Raw genomic sequence first — 16489 nt, forward strand, 5'->3', positions numbered from 1 at the left:
CACCAGTACATGAAGAAAGTGTTAATGTGCACAACGGTGGTATGAAAGGTCATTGTCGTGCGAAATGTAAAGGCAGCTTCACACAATGGTCAAGTTTACACGAGACAGCGTGAGCCAAATCTAGGATGACAGATACCTTCATGGCTTAAGGATAAGAATTGTCAATGGGCTTGCCTAAAATAATAGTCCACAGTGGGTGTGAATATGTCTTAGTAGCATAGGCCTCCTCTGTATTCTGTACACCATTACATGACAAAAATGTTAATGTGCACAACGGTGGTATGAAAGGTCATTGTAGTGCGAAATGTAAAGGCAGCTTCACACAATGGTCAAGTTTACACGAGACAGCATGAGCCAAATCTAGGATGACAGATACCTTCATGGCTTAAGGATAAGAATTGTCAATAGGTTTGCCTAAAATAATAGTCCACAGTGGGTGTGAATATGTCTTAGTAGCATAGGCCTCCTCTGTGTCTTGTACACCAGTACATGAAGAAAATGTTAATGTGCCATGAAAGGTCGTTGTCATGCGAAATGTAAAGTCAGTTTCGCACAATAGTCAGGTTTACACGATACAACGTGAGCCAAATCTAGAGTTTAGCTACTTTCTACATCTTTCTCGCAGCATTCCTCTTGTCGCTGATCTCCCAAAAATTGCTCGAAGGTACCAAATAGAAGTTGAAATGGTGTATTTGGTGAACACTAAAGACCTTCTTCTACATCTGAAGCAGTGCCATTGCTGCATCATTTCAGGTACCGTTGTCTTCCAAAAGCCCATCCACAGCGTATTTACAAACAGTAGCCTAAGCTAAGTCTAGAGTCATGGCACTTCACAAAGAGTCCTCATAGTTGGAATCTTACAAAGAACTTTTTAAGTTGCTGCACGTTAAAGCATTTACACTGAGGTTGTTTTTTCTGTAAAAACCAGAGGTGTTTCATTGATAACTGAGTAAGCAGTATTGCACCAGTACATGAAGAAAATGTTAATGTGCACAATGGTGCCATGAAAGGTCGTTGTCATGTCTCGTTTTGTACAGATAATGTTTTCTGCGTATCAAGCGGTTTTCAGTTAGCACCTTTCAGAGCCTGGGTAGCTCAGTCGGTAGAGCATCAGACTTTTAATCTGAGGGCCCAGGGTTCAAGTCCCTGTTCAGGGGTTAGTGCTTTGTTCCCTATTTGGACTGTAGAAGCAAGAGGGAACATTGCTAAACAATAGCATAAGCTGTTACACCATTTATGATGCAAAGAGTCTAGATTTCTGTTATCGGTCAAGAAACTTTATAAACTGCTGCATTTTAACACATCTATAGTGTTCAAGTACCTGTTCAGGCATTAGTGCTTTGTTCCCATGGCTTAAGGATAAGAATTGCCAATGGGTTTTCCTAAAATAATAGCCCACAGTGGGTATGAATATGTCTTAGTAGCATAGGCCTCCTCTGTGTTCTGTACACCAGTACATGAAGAAAGTGTTAATGTGCACAACGGTGGTATGAAAGGTCATTGTCGTGCGAAATGTAAAGGCAGCTTCACACAATGGTCAAGTTTACACGAGACAGCGTGAGCCAAATCTAGGATGACAGATACCTTCATGGCTTAAGGATAAGAATTGTCAATGGGCTTGCCTAAAATAATAGTCCACAGTGGGTGTGAATATGTCTTAGTAGCATAGGCCTCCTCTGTATTCTGTACACCATTACATGACAAAAATGTTAATGTGCACAACGGTGGTATGAAAGGTCATTGTAGTGCGAAATGTAAAGGCAGCTTCACACAATGGTCAAGTTTACACGAGACAGCATGAGCCAAATCTAGGATGACAGATACCTTCATGGCTTAAGGATAAGAATTGTCAATAGGTTTGCCTAAAATAATAGTCCACAGTGGGTGTGAATATGTCTTAGTAGCATAGGCCTCCTCTGTGTCTTGTACACCAGTACATGAAGAAAATGTTAATGTGCCATGAAAGGTCGTTGTCATGCGAAATGTAAAGTCAGTTTCGCACAATAGTCAGGTTTACACGATACAACGTGAGCCAAATCTAGAGTTTAGCTACTGTCTACATCATTCTCGCAGAATTCCTCTTGTCGCTGATCTCCCAAAAATTAATCGAAGGTAGCTAATAGAAGTTGAAATGGTGTATTTGGTGAACACTAAAGACCTTCTTCTACATCTGAAGCAGTGCCATTGCTGCATCAAATCAGGTACCCTTGTCTTCCAAAAGCCCATCCACAGCGTATTTACAAACAGTAGCCTAAGCTAAGTCTAGAGTCATGGCACTTCACAAAGAGTCCTCATAGTTGGAATCAGATTCACACAATGGTCAAGTTTACACGAGACAGCGTGAGCCAAATCTAGGATGACAGATACCTTCATGGCTTAAGGATAAGAATTGTCAATGGGCTTGCCTAAAATAATAGTCCACAGTGGGTGTGAATATGTCTTAGTAGCGTAGGCCTCCTCTGTATTCTGTACACCATTACATGAAGAAAATGTTAATGTGCACAACGGTGGTATGAAAGGTCACTGTCATGCGAAATGTAAAGTCAGTTTCGCACAATAGTCAGGTTTACACGATACAACGTGAGCCAAATCTAGAGTTTAGCTACTTTCTACATTATTCTCGCAGCATTCCTCTTGTCGCTGATCTCCCAAAAATTGCTCGAAGGTACCAAATAGAAGTTGAAATGGTGTATTTGGTGAACACTAAAGACCTTCTTCTACATCTGAAGCAGTGCCATTGCTGCATCATTTCAGTTACCGTTGTCTTCCAAAAGCCCATCCACAGCGTATTTACAAACAGTAGCCTAAGCTAAGTCTAGAGTCATGGCACTTCACAAAGAGTCCTCATAGTTGGAATCTTACAAAGAACTTTTTAAGTTGCTGCACGTTAAAGCATTTACACTGAGGTTGTTTTTTCTGTAAAAACCAGAGGTGTTTCATTGATAACTGAGTAAGCAGTATTGCACCAGTACATGAAGAAAATGTTAATGTGCACAATGGTGCCATGAAAGGTCGTTGTCATGTCTCGTTTTGTACAGATAATGTTTTCTGCGTATCAAGCGGTTTTCAGTTAGCACCTTTCAGAGCCTGGGTAGCTCAGTCGGTAGAGCATCAGACTTTTAATCTGAGGGCCCAGGGTTCAAGTCCCTGTTCAGGCGTTAGTGCTTTGTTCCCTATTTGGACTGTAGAAGCAAGAGGGAACATTGCTAAACAGTAGCATAAGCTGTTTCACCAGTTATGATGCAAAGAGTCTAGATTTCTGTGATTGGTCATGAAACTTAATAAACTCCTTCACTTTAACACATCAATAGTGTTCAAGTACCTGTTCAGGCATTAGTGCTTTGTTCCCATGGCTTAAGGATAAGAATTGTCAATGGGCTTTCCTAAAATAATAGTCCACAGTGGGTGTGAATATGTCTTAGTAGCATAGGCCTCCTCTGTGTCTTGTACACCAGTACATGAAGAAAATGTTAATGTGCCATGAAAGGTCGTTGTCATGCGAAATGTAAAGGCAGTTTCGCACAATAGTCAAGTTTACACAAGACAGCGTGAGCCACATCTAGAGTTTAGCTACTTTCGACGTCATTCTCGCGGCATTCCTCTTGTCGCTGATCTCCCAAAAATTGCTCGAAGGTACCAAATAGAAGTTGAAATGGGGTATTTGGTGAACACTAAAGACCTTCTTCTACATCTGAAGCAGTGCCATTGCTGCATCATTTCAGGTACCGTTGTCTTCCAAAAGCCCATCCACAGCGTATTTACAAACAGTAGCCTAAGCTAAGTCTAGAGTCATGGCACTTCACAAAGAGTCCTCATAGTTGGAATCAGCTTCACACAATGGTCAAGTTTACACGAGACAGCGTGAGCCAAATCTAGGATGACAGATACCTTCATGGCTTAAGGATAAGAATTGTCAATGGGCTTGCCTAAAATAATAGTCCACAGTGGGTGTGAATATGTCTTAGTAGCATAGGCCTCCTCTGTATTCTGTACACCATTACATGAAGAAAATGTTAATGTGCACAACGGTGGTATGAAAGGTCATTGTAGTGCGAAATGTAAAGGCAGCTTCACACAATGGTCAAGTTTACACGAGACAGCATGAGCCAACTCTAGGATGACAGATACCTTCATGGCTTAAGGATAAGAATTGTCAATAGGTTTGCCTAAAATAATAGTCCACAGTGGGTGTGAATATGTCTTAGTAGCATAGGCCTCCTCTGTGTCTTGTACACCAGTACATGAAGAAAATGTTAATGTGCCATGAAAGGTCATTGTCATGCGAAATGTAAAGGCAGTTTCGCACAATAGTCAGGTTTACACAAGACAGCGTGAGCCACATCTAGAGTTTAGCTACTTTCTACATCATTCTCGCAGCATTCCTCTTGTCGCTTATCTCCCAAAAATTGCTCGAAGGTACCAAATAGAAGTTGAAATGGGGTATTTGGTGAACACTAAAGACCTTCTTCTACATCTGAAGCAGTGCCATTGCTGCATCATTTCAGGTACCGTTGTCTTCCAAAAGCCCATCCACAGCGTATTTACAAACAGTAGCCTAAGCTAAGTCTAGAGTCATGGCACTTCACAAAGAGTCCTCATAGTTGGAATCAGCTTCACACAATGGTCAAGTTTACACGAGACAGCGTGAGCCAAATCTAGAATGACAGATACCTTCATGGCTTAAGGATAAGAATTGTCAATGGGCTTGCCTAAAATAATAGTCCACAGTGGGTGTGAATATGTCTTAGTAGCATAGACCTCCTCTGTATTCTGTACACCATTACATGAAGAAAATGTTAATGTGCACAACGGTGGTATGAAAGGTCATTGTCATGCGAAATGTAAAGTCAGTTTCGCACAATATTCAGGTTTACACGATACAACGTGAGCCAAATCTAGAGTTTAGCTACTTTCTACATCATTCTCGCAGCATTCCTCTTGTCGCTGATCTCCCAAAAATTGCTTGAAGGTACCAAATAGAAGTTGAAATGGGGTATTTGGTGAACACTAAAGACCTTCTTCTACATCTGAAGCAGTGCCATTGCTGCATCATTTCAGGTACCGTTGTCTTCCAAAAGCCCATCCACAGCGTATTTACAAACAGTAGCCTAAGCTAAGTCTAGAGTCATGGCACTTCACAAAGAGTCCTCATAGTTGGAATCTTACAAAGAACTTTTTAAGTTGCTGCACGTTAAAGCATTTACACTGAGGTTGTTTTTTCTTTAAAAACCAGAGGTGTTTCATTGATAACTGAGTAAGCAGTATTGCACCAGTACATGAAGAAAATGTTAATGTGCACAATGGTGCCATGAAAGGTCGTTGTCATGTCTCGTTTTGTACAGATAATGTTTTCTGCGTATCAAGCGGTTTTCAGTTAGCACCTTTCAGAGCCTGGGTAGCTCAGTCGGTAGAGCATCAGACTTTTAATCTGAGGGCCCAGGGTTCAAGTCCCTGTTCAGGCGTTAGTGCTTTGTTCCCTATTTGGACTGTAGAAGCAAGAGGGAACATTGCTAAACAATAGCATAAGCTGTTTCACCATTTATGATGCAAAGAGTCTAGATTTCTGTGATCGGTCAAGAAACTTTATAAACTGCTGCATTTTAACACATCTATAGTGTTCAAGTACCTGTTCAGGCATTAGTGCTTTGTTCCCATGGCTTAAGGATAATAATTGCCAATGGGTTTTCCTAAAATAATAGCCCACAGTGGGTGTGAATATGTCTTAGTAGCATAGGCCTCCTCTGTGTTCTGTACACCAGTACATGAAGAAAGTGTTAATGTACACAACGGTGGTATGAAAGGTAATTGTCGTGCGAAATGTAAAGGCAGCTTCACACAATGGTCAAGTTTACACGAGACAGCGTGAGCCAACTCTAGGATGACAGATACCTTCATGGCTTAAGGATAAGAATTGTCAATGGGCTTGCCTAAAATAATAGTCCACAGTGGGTGTGAATATGTCTTAGTAGCATAGGCCTCCTCTGTGTCTTGTACACCAGTACATGAAGAAAATGTTAATGTGCCATGAAAGGTCATTGTCATGCGAAATGTAAAGGCAGTTTCGCACAATAGTCAGGTTTACACGAGACAGCGTGAGCCACATCTAGAGTTTAGCTACTTTCTACATCTTTCTCGCAGCATTCCTCTTGTCGCTGATCTCCCAAAAATTGCTCGAAGGTACCAAATAGAAGTTGAAATGGGGTATTTGGTGAACACTAAAGACCTTCTTCTACATCTGAAGCAGTGCCATTGCTGCATCATTTCAGGTACCGTTGTCTTCCAAAAGCCCATCCACAGCGTATTTACAAACAGTAGCCTAAGCTAAGTCTAGAGTCATGGCACTTCACAAAGAGTCCTCATAGTTGGAATCTTACAAAGAACTTTTTAAGTTGCTGCACGTTAAAGCATTTACACTGAGGTTATTTTTTCTGTAAAAACCAGAGGTGTTTCATTGATAACTGAGTAAGCAGTATTGCACCAGTACATGAAGAAAATGTTAATGTGCACAATGGTGCCATGAAAGGTCGTTGTCATGTCTCGTTTTGTACAGATAATGTTTTCTGCGTATCAAGCGGTTTTCAGTTAGCACCTTTCAGAGCCTGGGTAGCTCAGTCGGTAGAGCATCAGACTTTTAATCTGAGGGCCCAGGGTTCAAGTCCCTGTTCAGGCGTTAGTGCTTTGTTCCCTATTTGGACTGTAGAAGCAAGAGGGAACATTGCTAAACAATAGCATAAGCTGTTTCACCAGTTATGATGCAAAGAGTATAGATTTCTGTGATTGGTCATGAAACTTTATAAACTGCTGCATTTTAACACATCTATAGTGTTCAAGTACCTGTTCAGGCATTAGTGCTTTGTTCCCATGGCTTAAGGATAATAATTGCCAATGGGTTTTCCTAAAATAATAGCCCACAGTGGGTGTGAATATGTCTTAGTAGCATAGGCCTCCTCTGTGTTCTATACACCAGTACATGAAGAAAGTGTTAATGTACACAACGGTGGTATGAAAGGTCATTGTAGTGCGAAATGTAAAGGCAGTTTCGCACAATAGTCAAGTTTACACAAGACAGCGTGAGCCACATCTAGAGTTTAGCTACTTTCGACGTCATTCTCGCGGCATTCCTCCTGTCGCTGATCTCCCAAAAATTGCTCGAAGGTACCAAATAAAAGTTGAAATGGGGTATTTGGTGAACACTAAAGACCTTCTTCTACATCTGAAGCAGTGCCATTGCTGCATCATTTCAGGTACCGTTGTCTTCCAAAAGCCCATCCACAGCGTATTTACAAACAGTAGCCTAAGCTAAGTCTAGAGTCATGGCACTTCACAAAGAGTCCTCATAGTTGGAATCAGCTTCACACAATGGTCAAGTTTACACGAGACAGCGTGAGCCAAATCTAGGATGACAGATACCTTCAATGCTTAAGGATAAGAATTGTCAATGGGCTTGCCTAAAATAATAGTCCACAGTGGGTGTGAATATGTCTTAGTAGCGTAGGCCTCCTCTGTATTCTGTACACCATTACATGAAGAAAATGTTAATGTGCACAACGGTGGTATGAAAGGTCACTGTCATGCGAAATGTAAAGTCAGTTTCGCACAATATTCAGGTTTACACGATACAACGTGAGCCAAATCTAGAGTTTAGCTACTTTCTACATCATTCTCGCAGCATTCCTCTTGTCGCTGATCTCCCAAAAATTGCTCGAAGGTACCAAATAGAAGTTGAAATGGGGTATTTGGTGAACACTAAAGACCTTCTTCTACATCTGAAGCAGTGCCATTGCTGCATCATTTCAGGTACCGTTGTCTTCCAAAAGCCCATCCACAGCGTATTTACAAACAGTAGCCTAAGCTAAGTCTAGAGTCATGGCACTTCACAAAGAGTCCTCATAGTTGGAATCTTACAAAGAACTTTTTAAGTTGCTGCACGTTAAAGCATTTACACTGAGGTTGTTTTTTCTTTAAAAACCAGAGGTGTTTCATTGATAACTGAGTAAGCAGTATTGCACCAGTACATGAAGAAAATGTTAATGTGCACAATGGTGCCATGAAAGGTCGTTGTCATGTCTCGTTTTGTACAGATAATGTTTTCTGCGTATCAAGCGGTTTTCAGTTAGCACCTTTCAGAGCCTGGGTAGCTCAGTCGGTAGAGCATCAGACTTTTAATCTGAGGGCCCAGGGTTCAAGTCCCTGTTCAGGCGTTAGTGCTTTGTTCCCTATTTGGACTGTAGAAGCAAGAGGGAACATTGCTAAACAATAGCATAAGCTGTTTCACCATTTATGATGCAAAGAGTCTAGATTTCTGTGATCGGTCAAGAAACTTTATAAACTGCTGCATTTTAACACATCTATAGTGTTCAAGTACCTGTTCAGGCATTAGTGCTTTGTTCCCATGGCTTAAGGATAAGAATTGCCAATGGGTTTTCCTAAAATAATAGCCCACAGTGGGTGTGAATATGTCTTAGTAGCATAGGCCTCCTCTGTGTTCTGTACACCAGTACATGAAGAAAGTGTTAATGTACACAACGGTGGTATGAAAGGTAATTGTCGTGCGAAATGTAAAGGCAGCTTCACACAATGGTCAAGTTTACACGAGACAGCGTGAGCCAAATCTAGGATGACAGATACCTTCATGGCTTAAGGATAAGAATTGTCAATAGGTTTGCCTCAAATAATAGTCCACAGTGGGTGTGAATATGTCTTAGTAGCATAGGCCTCCTCTGTGTTCTGTACACCAGTACATGAAGAAAGTGTTAATGTACACAACGGTGGTATGAAAGGTCATTGTCGTGCGAAATGTAAAGGCAGCTTCACACAATGGTCAAGTTTACACGAGACAGCGTGAGCCAAATCTAGGATGACAGATACCTTCATGGCTTAAGGATAAGAATTGTCAATGGGCTTGCCTAAAATAATAGTCCACAGTGGGTGTGAATATGTCTTAGTAGCATAGGCCTCCTCTGTATTCTGTACAACATTCCATGAAGAAAATGTTAATGTGCACAACGGTGGTATGAAAGGTCATTGTAGTGCGAAATGTAAAGGCAGCTTCACACAATGGTCAAGTTTACACGAGACTGCATGAGCCAACTCTAGGATGACAGATACCTTCATGGCTTAAGGATAAGAATTGTCAATGGGCTTGCCTAAAATAATAGTCCACAGTGGGTGTGAATATGTCTTAGTAGCATAGGCCTCCTCTGTGTCTTGTACACCAGTACATGAAGAAAATGTTAATGTGCCATGAAAGGTCATTGTCATGCGAAATGTAAAGGCAGTTTCGCACAATAGTCAGGTTTACACGAGACAGCGTGAGCCACATCTAGAGTTTAGCTACTTTCTACATCATTCTCGCAGCATTCCTCTTGTCGCTGATCTCCCAAAAATTGCTCGAAGGTACCAAATAGAAGTTGAAATGGGGTATTTGGTGAACACTAAAGACCTTCTTCTACATCTGAAGCAGTGCCATTGCTGCATCATTTCAGGTACCGTTGTCTTCCAAAAGCCCATCCACAGCGTATTTACAAACAGTAGCCTAAGCTAAGTCTAGAGTCATGGCACTTCACAAAGAGTCCTCATAGTTGGAATCTTACAAAGAACTTTTTAAGTTGCTGCACGTTAAAGCATTTACACTGAGGTTGTTTTTTCTTTAAAAACCAGAGGTGTTTCATTGATAACTGAGTAAGCAGTATTGCACCAGTACATGAAGAAAATGTTAATGTGCACAATGGTGCCATGAAAGGTCGTTGTCATGTCTCGTTTTGTACAGATAATGTTTTCTGCGTATCAAGCGGTTTTCAGTTAGCACCTTTCAGAGCCTGGGTAGCTCAGTCGGTAGAGCATCAGACTTTTAATCTGAGGGCCCAGGGTTCAAGTCCCTGTTCAGGCGTTAGTGCTTTGTTCCCTATTTGGACTGTAGAAGCAAGAGGGAACATTGCTAAACAATAGCATAAGCTGTTTCACCATTTATGATGCAAAGAGTCTAGATTTCTGTGATTGGTCAAGAAACTTTATAAACTGCTGCATTTTAACACATCTATAGTGTTCAAGTACCTGTTCAGGCATTAGTGCTTTGTTCCCATGGCTTAAGGATAATAATTGCCAATGGGTTTTCCTAAAATAATAGCCCACAGTGGGTGTGAATATGTCTTAGTAGCATAGGCCTCCTCTGTGTTCTGTACACCAGTACATGAAGAAAGTGTTAATGTACACAACGGTGGTATGAAAGGTAATTGTCGTGCGAAATGTAAAGGCAGCTTCACACAATGGTCAAGTTTACACGAGACAGCGTGAGCCAACTCTAGGATGACAGATACCTTCATGGCTTAAGGATAAGAATTGTCAATGGGCTTGCCTAAAATAATAGTCCACAGTGGGTGTGAATATGTCTTAGTAGCATAGGCCTCCTCTGTGTCTTGTACACCAGTACATGAAGAAAATGTTAATGTGCCATGAAAGGTCATTGTCATGCGAAATGTAAAGGCAGTTTCGCACAATAGTCAGGTTTACACGAGACAGCGTGAGCCACATCTAGAGTTTAGCTACTTTCTACATCTTTCTCGCAGCATTCCTCTTGTCGCTGATCTCCCAAAAATTGCTCGAAGGTACCAAATAGAAGTTGAAATGGGGTATTTGGTGAACACTAAAGACCTTCTTCTACATCTGAAGCAGTGCCATTGCTGCATCATTTCAGGTACCGTTGTCTTCCAAAAGCCCATCCACAGCGTATTTACAAACAGTAGCCTAAGCTAAGTCTAGAGTCATGGCACTTCACAAAGAGTCCTCATAGTTGGAATCTTACAAAGAACTTTTTAAGTTGCTGCACGTTAAAGCATTTACACTGAGGTTATTTTTTCTGTAAAAACCAGAGGTGTTTCATTGATAACTGAGTAAGCAGTATTGCACCAGTACATGAAGAAAATGTTAATGTGCACAATGGTGCCATGAAAGGTCGTTGTCATGTCTCGTTTTGTACAGATAATGTTTTCTGCGTATCAAGCGGTTTTCAGTTAGCACCTTTCAGAGCCTGGGTAGCTCAGTCGGTAGAGCATCAGACTTTTCATCTGAGGGCCCAGGGTTCAAGTCCCTGTTCAGGCGTTAGTGCTTTGTTCCCTATTTGGACTGTAGAAGCAAGAGGGAACATTGCTAAACAATAGCATAAGCTGTTTCACCAGTTATGATGCAAAGAGTATAGATTTCTGTGATTGGTCATGAAACTTTATAAACTGCTGCATTTTAACACATCTATAGTGTTCAAGTACCTGTTCAGGCATTAGTGCTTTGTTCCCATGGCTTAAGGATAAGAATTGCCAATGGGTTTTCCTAAAATAATAGCCCACAGTGGGTGTGAATATGTCTTAGTAGCATAGGCCTCCTCTGTGTTCTATACACCAGTACATGAAGAAAGTGTTAATGTACACAACGGTGGTATGAAAGGTCATTGTAGTGCGAAATGTAAAGGCAGTTTCGCACAATAGTCAAGTTTACACAAGACAGCGTGAGCCACATCTAGAGTTTAGCTACTTTCGACGTCATTCTCGCGGCATTCCTCCTGTCGCTGATCTCCCAAAAATTGCTCGAAGGTACCAAATAAAAGTTGAAATGGGGTATTTGGTGAACACTAAAGACCTTCTTCTACATCTGAAGCAGTGCCATTGCTGCATCATTTCAGGTACCGTTGTCTTCCAAAAGCCCATCCACAGCGTATTTACAAACAGTAGCCTAAGCTAAGTCTAGAGTCATGGCACTTCACAAAGAGTCCTCATAGTTGGAATCAGCTTCACACAATGGTCAAGTTTACACGAGACAGCGTGAGCCAAATCTAGGATGACAGATACCTTCAATGCTTAAGGATAAGAATTGTCAATGGGCTTGCCTAAAATAATAGTCCACAGTGGGTGTGAATATGTCTTAGTAGCGTAGGCCTCCTCTGTATTCTGTACACCATTACATGAAGAAAATGTTAATGTGCACAACGGTGGTATGAAAGGTCACTGTCATGCGAAATGTAAAGTCAGTTTCGCACAATATTCAGGTTTACACGATACAACGTGAGCCAAATCTAGAGTTTAGCTACTTTCTACATCATTCTCGCAGCATTCCTCTTGTCGCTGATCTCCCAAAAATTGCTCGAAGGTACCAAATAGAAGTTGAAATGGGGTATTTGGTGAACACTAAAGACCTTCTTCTACATCTGAAGCAGTGCCATTGCTGCATCATTTCAGGTACCGTTGTCTTCCAAAAGCCCATCCACAGCGTATTTACAAACAGTAGCCTAAGCTAAGTCTAGAGTCATGGCACTTCACAAAGAGTCCTCATAGTTGGAATCTTACAAAGAACTTTTTAAGTTGCTGCACGTTAAAGCATTTACACTGAGGTTGTTTTTTCTTTAAAAACCAGAGGTGTTTCATTGATAACTGAGTAAGCAGTATTGCACCAGTACATGAAGAAAATGTTAATGTGCACAATGGTGCCATGAAAGGTCGTTGTCATGTCTCGTTTTGTACAGATAATGTTTTCTGCGTATCAAGCGGTTTTCAGTTAGCACCTTTCAGAGCCTGGGTAGCTCAGTCGGTAGAGCATCAGACTTTTAATCTGAGGGCCCAGGGTTCAAGTCCCTGTTCAGGCGTTAGTGCTTTGTTCCCTATTTGGACTGTAGAAGCAAGAGGGAACATTGCTAAACAATAGCATAAGCTGTTTCACCAGTTATGATGCAAAGAGTCTAGATTTCTGTGATTGGTCATGAAACTTTATAAACTGCTGCATTTTAACACATCTATAGTGTTCAAGTACCTGTTCAGGCATTAGTGCTTTGTTCCCATGGCTTAAGGATAATAATTGCCAATGGGTTTTCCTAAAATAATAGCCCACAGTGGGTGTGAATATGTCTTAGTAGCATAGGCCTCCTCTGTGTTCTATACACCAGTACATGAAGAAAGTGTTAATGTACACAACGGTGGTATGAAAGGTCATTGTAGTGCGAAATGTAAAGGCAGTTTCGCACAATAGTCAAGTTTACAAAAGACAGCGTGAGCCACATCTAGAGTTTAGCTACTTTCGACGTCATTCTCGCGGCATTCCTCCTGTCGCTGATCTCCCAAAAATTGCTCGAAGGTACCAAATAAAAGTTGAAATGGGGTATTTGGTGAACACTAAAGACCTTCTTCTACATCTGAAGCAGTGCCATTGCTGCATCATTTCAGGTACCGTTGTCTTCCAAAAGCCCATCCACAGCGTATTTACAAACAGTAGCCTAAGCTAAGTCTAGAGTCATGGCACTTCACAAAGAGTCCTCATAGTTGGAATCAGCTTCACACAATGGTCAAGTTTACACAAGACAGCGTGAGCCACATCTAGAGTTTAGCTACTTTCTACATCATTCTCGCAGCATTCCTCTTGTCGCTTATCTCCCAAAAATTGCTCGAAGGTACCAAATAGAAGTTGAAATGGGGTATTTGGTGAACACTAAAGACCTTCTTCTACATCTGAAGCAGTGCCATTGCTGCATCATTTCAGTTACCGTTGTCTTCCAAAAGCCCATCGACAGCGTATTTACAAACAGTAGCCTAAGCTAAGTCTAGAGTCATGGCACTTCACAAAGAGTCCTCATAGTTGGAATCAGCTTCACACAATGGTCAAGTTTACACGAGACAGCGTGAGCCAAATCTAGAATGACAGATACCTTCATGGCTTAAGGATAAGAATTGTCAATGGGCTTGCCTAAAATAATAGTCCACAGTGGGTGTGAATATGTCTTAGTAGCATAGACCTCCTCTGTATTCTGTACACCATTACATGAAGAAAATGTTAATGTGCACAACGGTGGTATGAAAGGTCATTGTCATGCGAAATGTAAAGTCAGTTTAGCAAAATAGTCAGGTTTACACGATACAACGTGAGCCAACTCTAGAGTTTAGCTACTGTCTACATTTTCTCGCAGAATTCCTCTTGTCGCTGATCTCCCAAAAATTAATCGAAGGTACCTAATAGAAGTTGAAATGGTGTATTTGGTGAACACTAAAGACCTTCTTCTACATCTGAAGCAGTGCCATTGCTGCATCAAATCAGGTACCCTTGTCTTCCAAAAGCCCATCCACAGCGTATTTACAAACAGTAGCCTAAGCTAAGTCTAGAGTCATGGCACTTCACAAAGAGTCCTCATAGTTGGAATCAGATTCACACAATGGTCAAGTTTACACGAGACAGCGTGAGCCAAATCTAGGATGACAGATACCTTCATGGCTTAAGGATAAAAATTGTCAATGGGCTTGCCTAAAATAATAGTCCACAGTGGGTGTGAATATGTCTTAGTAGCGTAGGCCTCCTCTGTATTCTGTACACCATTACAAGAAGAAAATGTTAATGTGCACAACGGTGGTATGAAAGGTCACTGTCATGCGAAATGTAAAGTCAGTTTCGCACAATAGTCAGGTTTACACGATACAACGTGAGCCAAATCTAGAGTTTAGCTACTTTCTACATCATTCTCGCAGCATTCCTCTTGTCGCTGATCTCCCAAAAATTGCTCGAAGGTACCAAATAGAAGTTGAAATGGTGTATTTGGTGAACACTAAAGACCTTCTTCTACATCTGAAGCAGTGCCATTGCTGCATCATTTCAGTTACCGTTGTCTTCCAAAAGCCCATCCACAGCGTATTTACAAACAGTAGCCTAAGCTAAGTCTAGAGTCATGGCACTTCACAAAGAGTCCTCATAGTTGGAATCTTACAAAGAACTTTTTAAGTTGCTGCACGTTAAAGCATTTACACTGAGGTTGTTTTTTCTTTAAAAACCAGAGGTGTTTCATTGATAACTGAGTAAGCAGTATTGCACCAGTACATGAAGAAAATGTTAATGTGCACAATGGTGCCATGAAAGGTCGTTGTCATGTCTCGTTTTGTACAGATAATGTTTTCTGCGTATCAAGCGGTTTTCAGTTAGCACCTTTCAGAGCCTGGGTAGCTCAGTCGGTAGAGCATCAGACTTTTAATCTGAGGGCCCAGGGTTCAAGTCCCTGTTCAGGCGTTAGTGCTTTGTTCCCTATTTGGACTGTAGAAGCAAGAGGGAACATTGCTAAACAATAGCATAAGCTGTTTCACCAGTTATGATGCAAAGAGTCTAGATTTCTGTGATTGGTCATGAAACTTTATAAACTGCTGCATTTTAACACATCTATAGTGTTCAAGTACCTGTTCAGGCATTAGTGCTTTGTTCCCATGGCTTAAGGATAATAATTGCCAATGGGTTTTCCTAAAATAATAGCCCACAGTGGGTGTGAATATGTCTTAGTAGCATAGGCCTCCTCTGTGTTCTATACACCAGTACATGAAGAAAGTGTTAATGTACACAACGGTGGTATGAAAGGTCATTGTAGTGCGAAATGTAAAGGCAGTTTCGCACAATAGTCAAGTTTACAAAAGACAGCGTGAGCCACATCTAGAGTTTAGCTACTTTCGACGTCATTCTCGCGGCATTCCTCCTGTCGCTGATCTCCCAAAAATTGCTCGAAGGTACCAAATAAAAGTTGAAATGGGGTATTTGGTGAACACTAAAGACCTTCTTCTACATCTGAAGCAGTGCCATTGCTGCATCATTTCAGGTACCGTTGTCTTCCAAAAGCCCATCCACAGCGTATTTACAAACAGTAGCCTAAGCTAAGTCTAGAGTCATGGCACTTCACAAAGAGTCCTCATAGTTGGAATCAGCTTCACACAATGGTCAAGTTTACACAAGACAGCGTGAGCCACATCTAGAGTTTAGCTACTTTCTACATCATTCTCGCAGCATTCCTCTTGTCGCTTATCTCCCAAAAATTGCTCGAAGGTACCAAATAGAAGTTGAAATGGGGTATTTGGTGAACACTAAAGACCTTCTTCTACATCTGAAGCAGTGCCATTGCTGCATCATTTCAGGTACCGTTGTCTTCCAAAAGCCCATCGACAGCGTATTTACAAACAGTAGCCTAAGCTAAGTCTAGAGTCATGGCACTTCACAAAGAGTCCTCATAGTTGGAATCAGCTTCACACAATGGTCAAGTTTACACGAGACAGCGTGAGCCAAATCTAGAATGACAGATACCTTCATGGCTTAAGGATAAGAATTGTCAATGGGCTTGCCTAAAATAATAGTCCACAGTGGGTGTGAATATGTCTTAGTAGCATAGACCTCCTCTGTATTCTGTACACCATTACATGAAGAAAATGTTAATGTGCACAACGGTGGTATGAAAGGTCATTGTCATGCGAAATGTAAAGTCAGTTTAGCAAAATAGTCAGGTTTACACGATACAACGTGAGCCAACTCTAGAGTTTAGCTACTGTCTACATTTTCTCGCAGAATTCCTCTTGTCGCTGATCTCCCAAAAATTAATCGAAGGTACCTAATAGAAGTTGAAATGGTGTATTTGGTGAACACTAAAGACCTTCTTCTACATCTGAAGCAGTGCCATTGCTGCATCAAATCAGGTACCCTTGTCTTCCAAAAGCCCATC

General features: G+C 41.3%; 1 protein-coding gene and 9 non-coding genes across 10 annotated transcripts in view; all 10 read left to right on the top strand.

Annotated features, from left to right (window-relative positions):
- The window catches only part of itpr3 (inositol 1,4,5-trisphosphate receptor, type 3), a 123890-nt gene that overhangs the window by 53887 nt on the left and 53514 nt on the right, over positions 1-16489 (top strand). The gene's annotated exons all lie outside the window — the stretch shown is intronic.
- Positions 1085-1157, top strand: trnak-uuu. Its single transcript has one exon. It is a non-coding gene; the product is annotated as a tRNA-Lys (tRNA).
- Positions 3086-3158, top strand: trnak-uuu. Its single transcript has one exon. It is a non-coding gene; the product is annotated as a tRNA-Lys (tRNA).
- Positions 5390-5462, top strand: trnak-uuu. Its single transcript has one exon. It is a non-coding gene; the product is annotated as a tRNA-Lys (tRNA).
- trnak-uuu lies at positions 6598-6670 on the top strand. The gene has a single exon. It is a non-coding gene; the product is annotated as a tRNA-Lys (tRNA).
- Positions 8129-8201, top strand: trnak-uuu. The gene has a single exon. It is a non-coding gene; the product is annotated as a tRNA-Lys (tRNA).
- On the top strand, positions 9817-9889 carry trnak-uuu. The gene has a single exon. It is a non-coding gene; the product is annotated as a tRNA-Lys (tRNA).
- Positions 11025-11097, top strand: trnak-uuu. The gene has a single exon. It is a non-coding gene; the product is annotated as a tRNA-Lys (tRNA).
- On the top strand, positions 12556-12628 carry trnak-uuu. Its single transcript has one exon. It is a non-coding gene; the product is annotated as a tRNA-Lys (tRNA).
- Positions 14952-15024, top strand: trnak-uuu. The gene has a single exon. It is a non-coding gene; the product is annotated as a tRNA-Lys (tRNA).

This window comes from Girardinichthys multiradiatus, chromosome 1 (assembly GCF_021462225.1).
Source record: "Girardinichthys multiradiatus isolate DD_20200921_A chromosome 1, DD_fGirMul_XY1, whole genome shotgun sequence".
Taxonomy (NCBI): Eukaryota; Metazoa; Chordata; class Actinopteri; order Cyprinodontiformes; family Goodeidae; genus Girardinichthys; species Girardinichthys multiradiatus.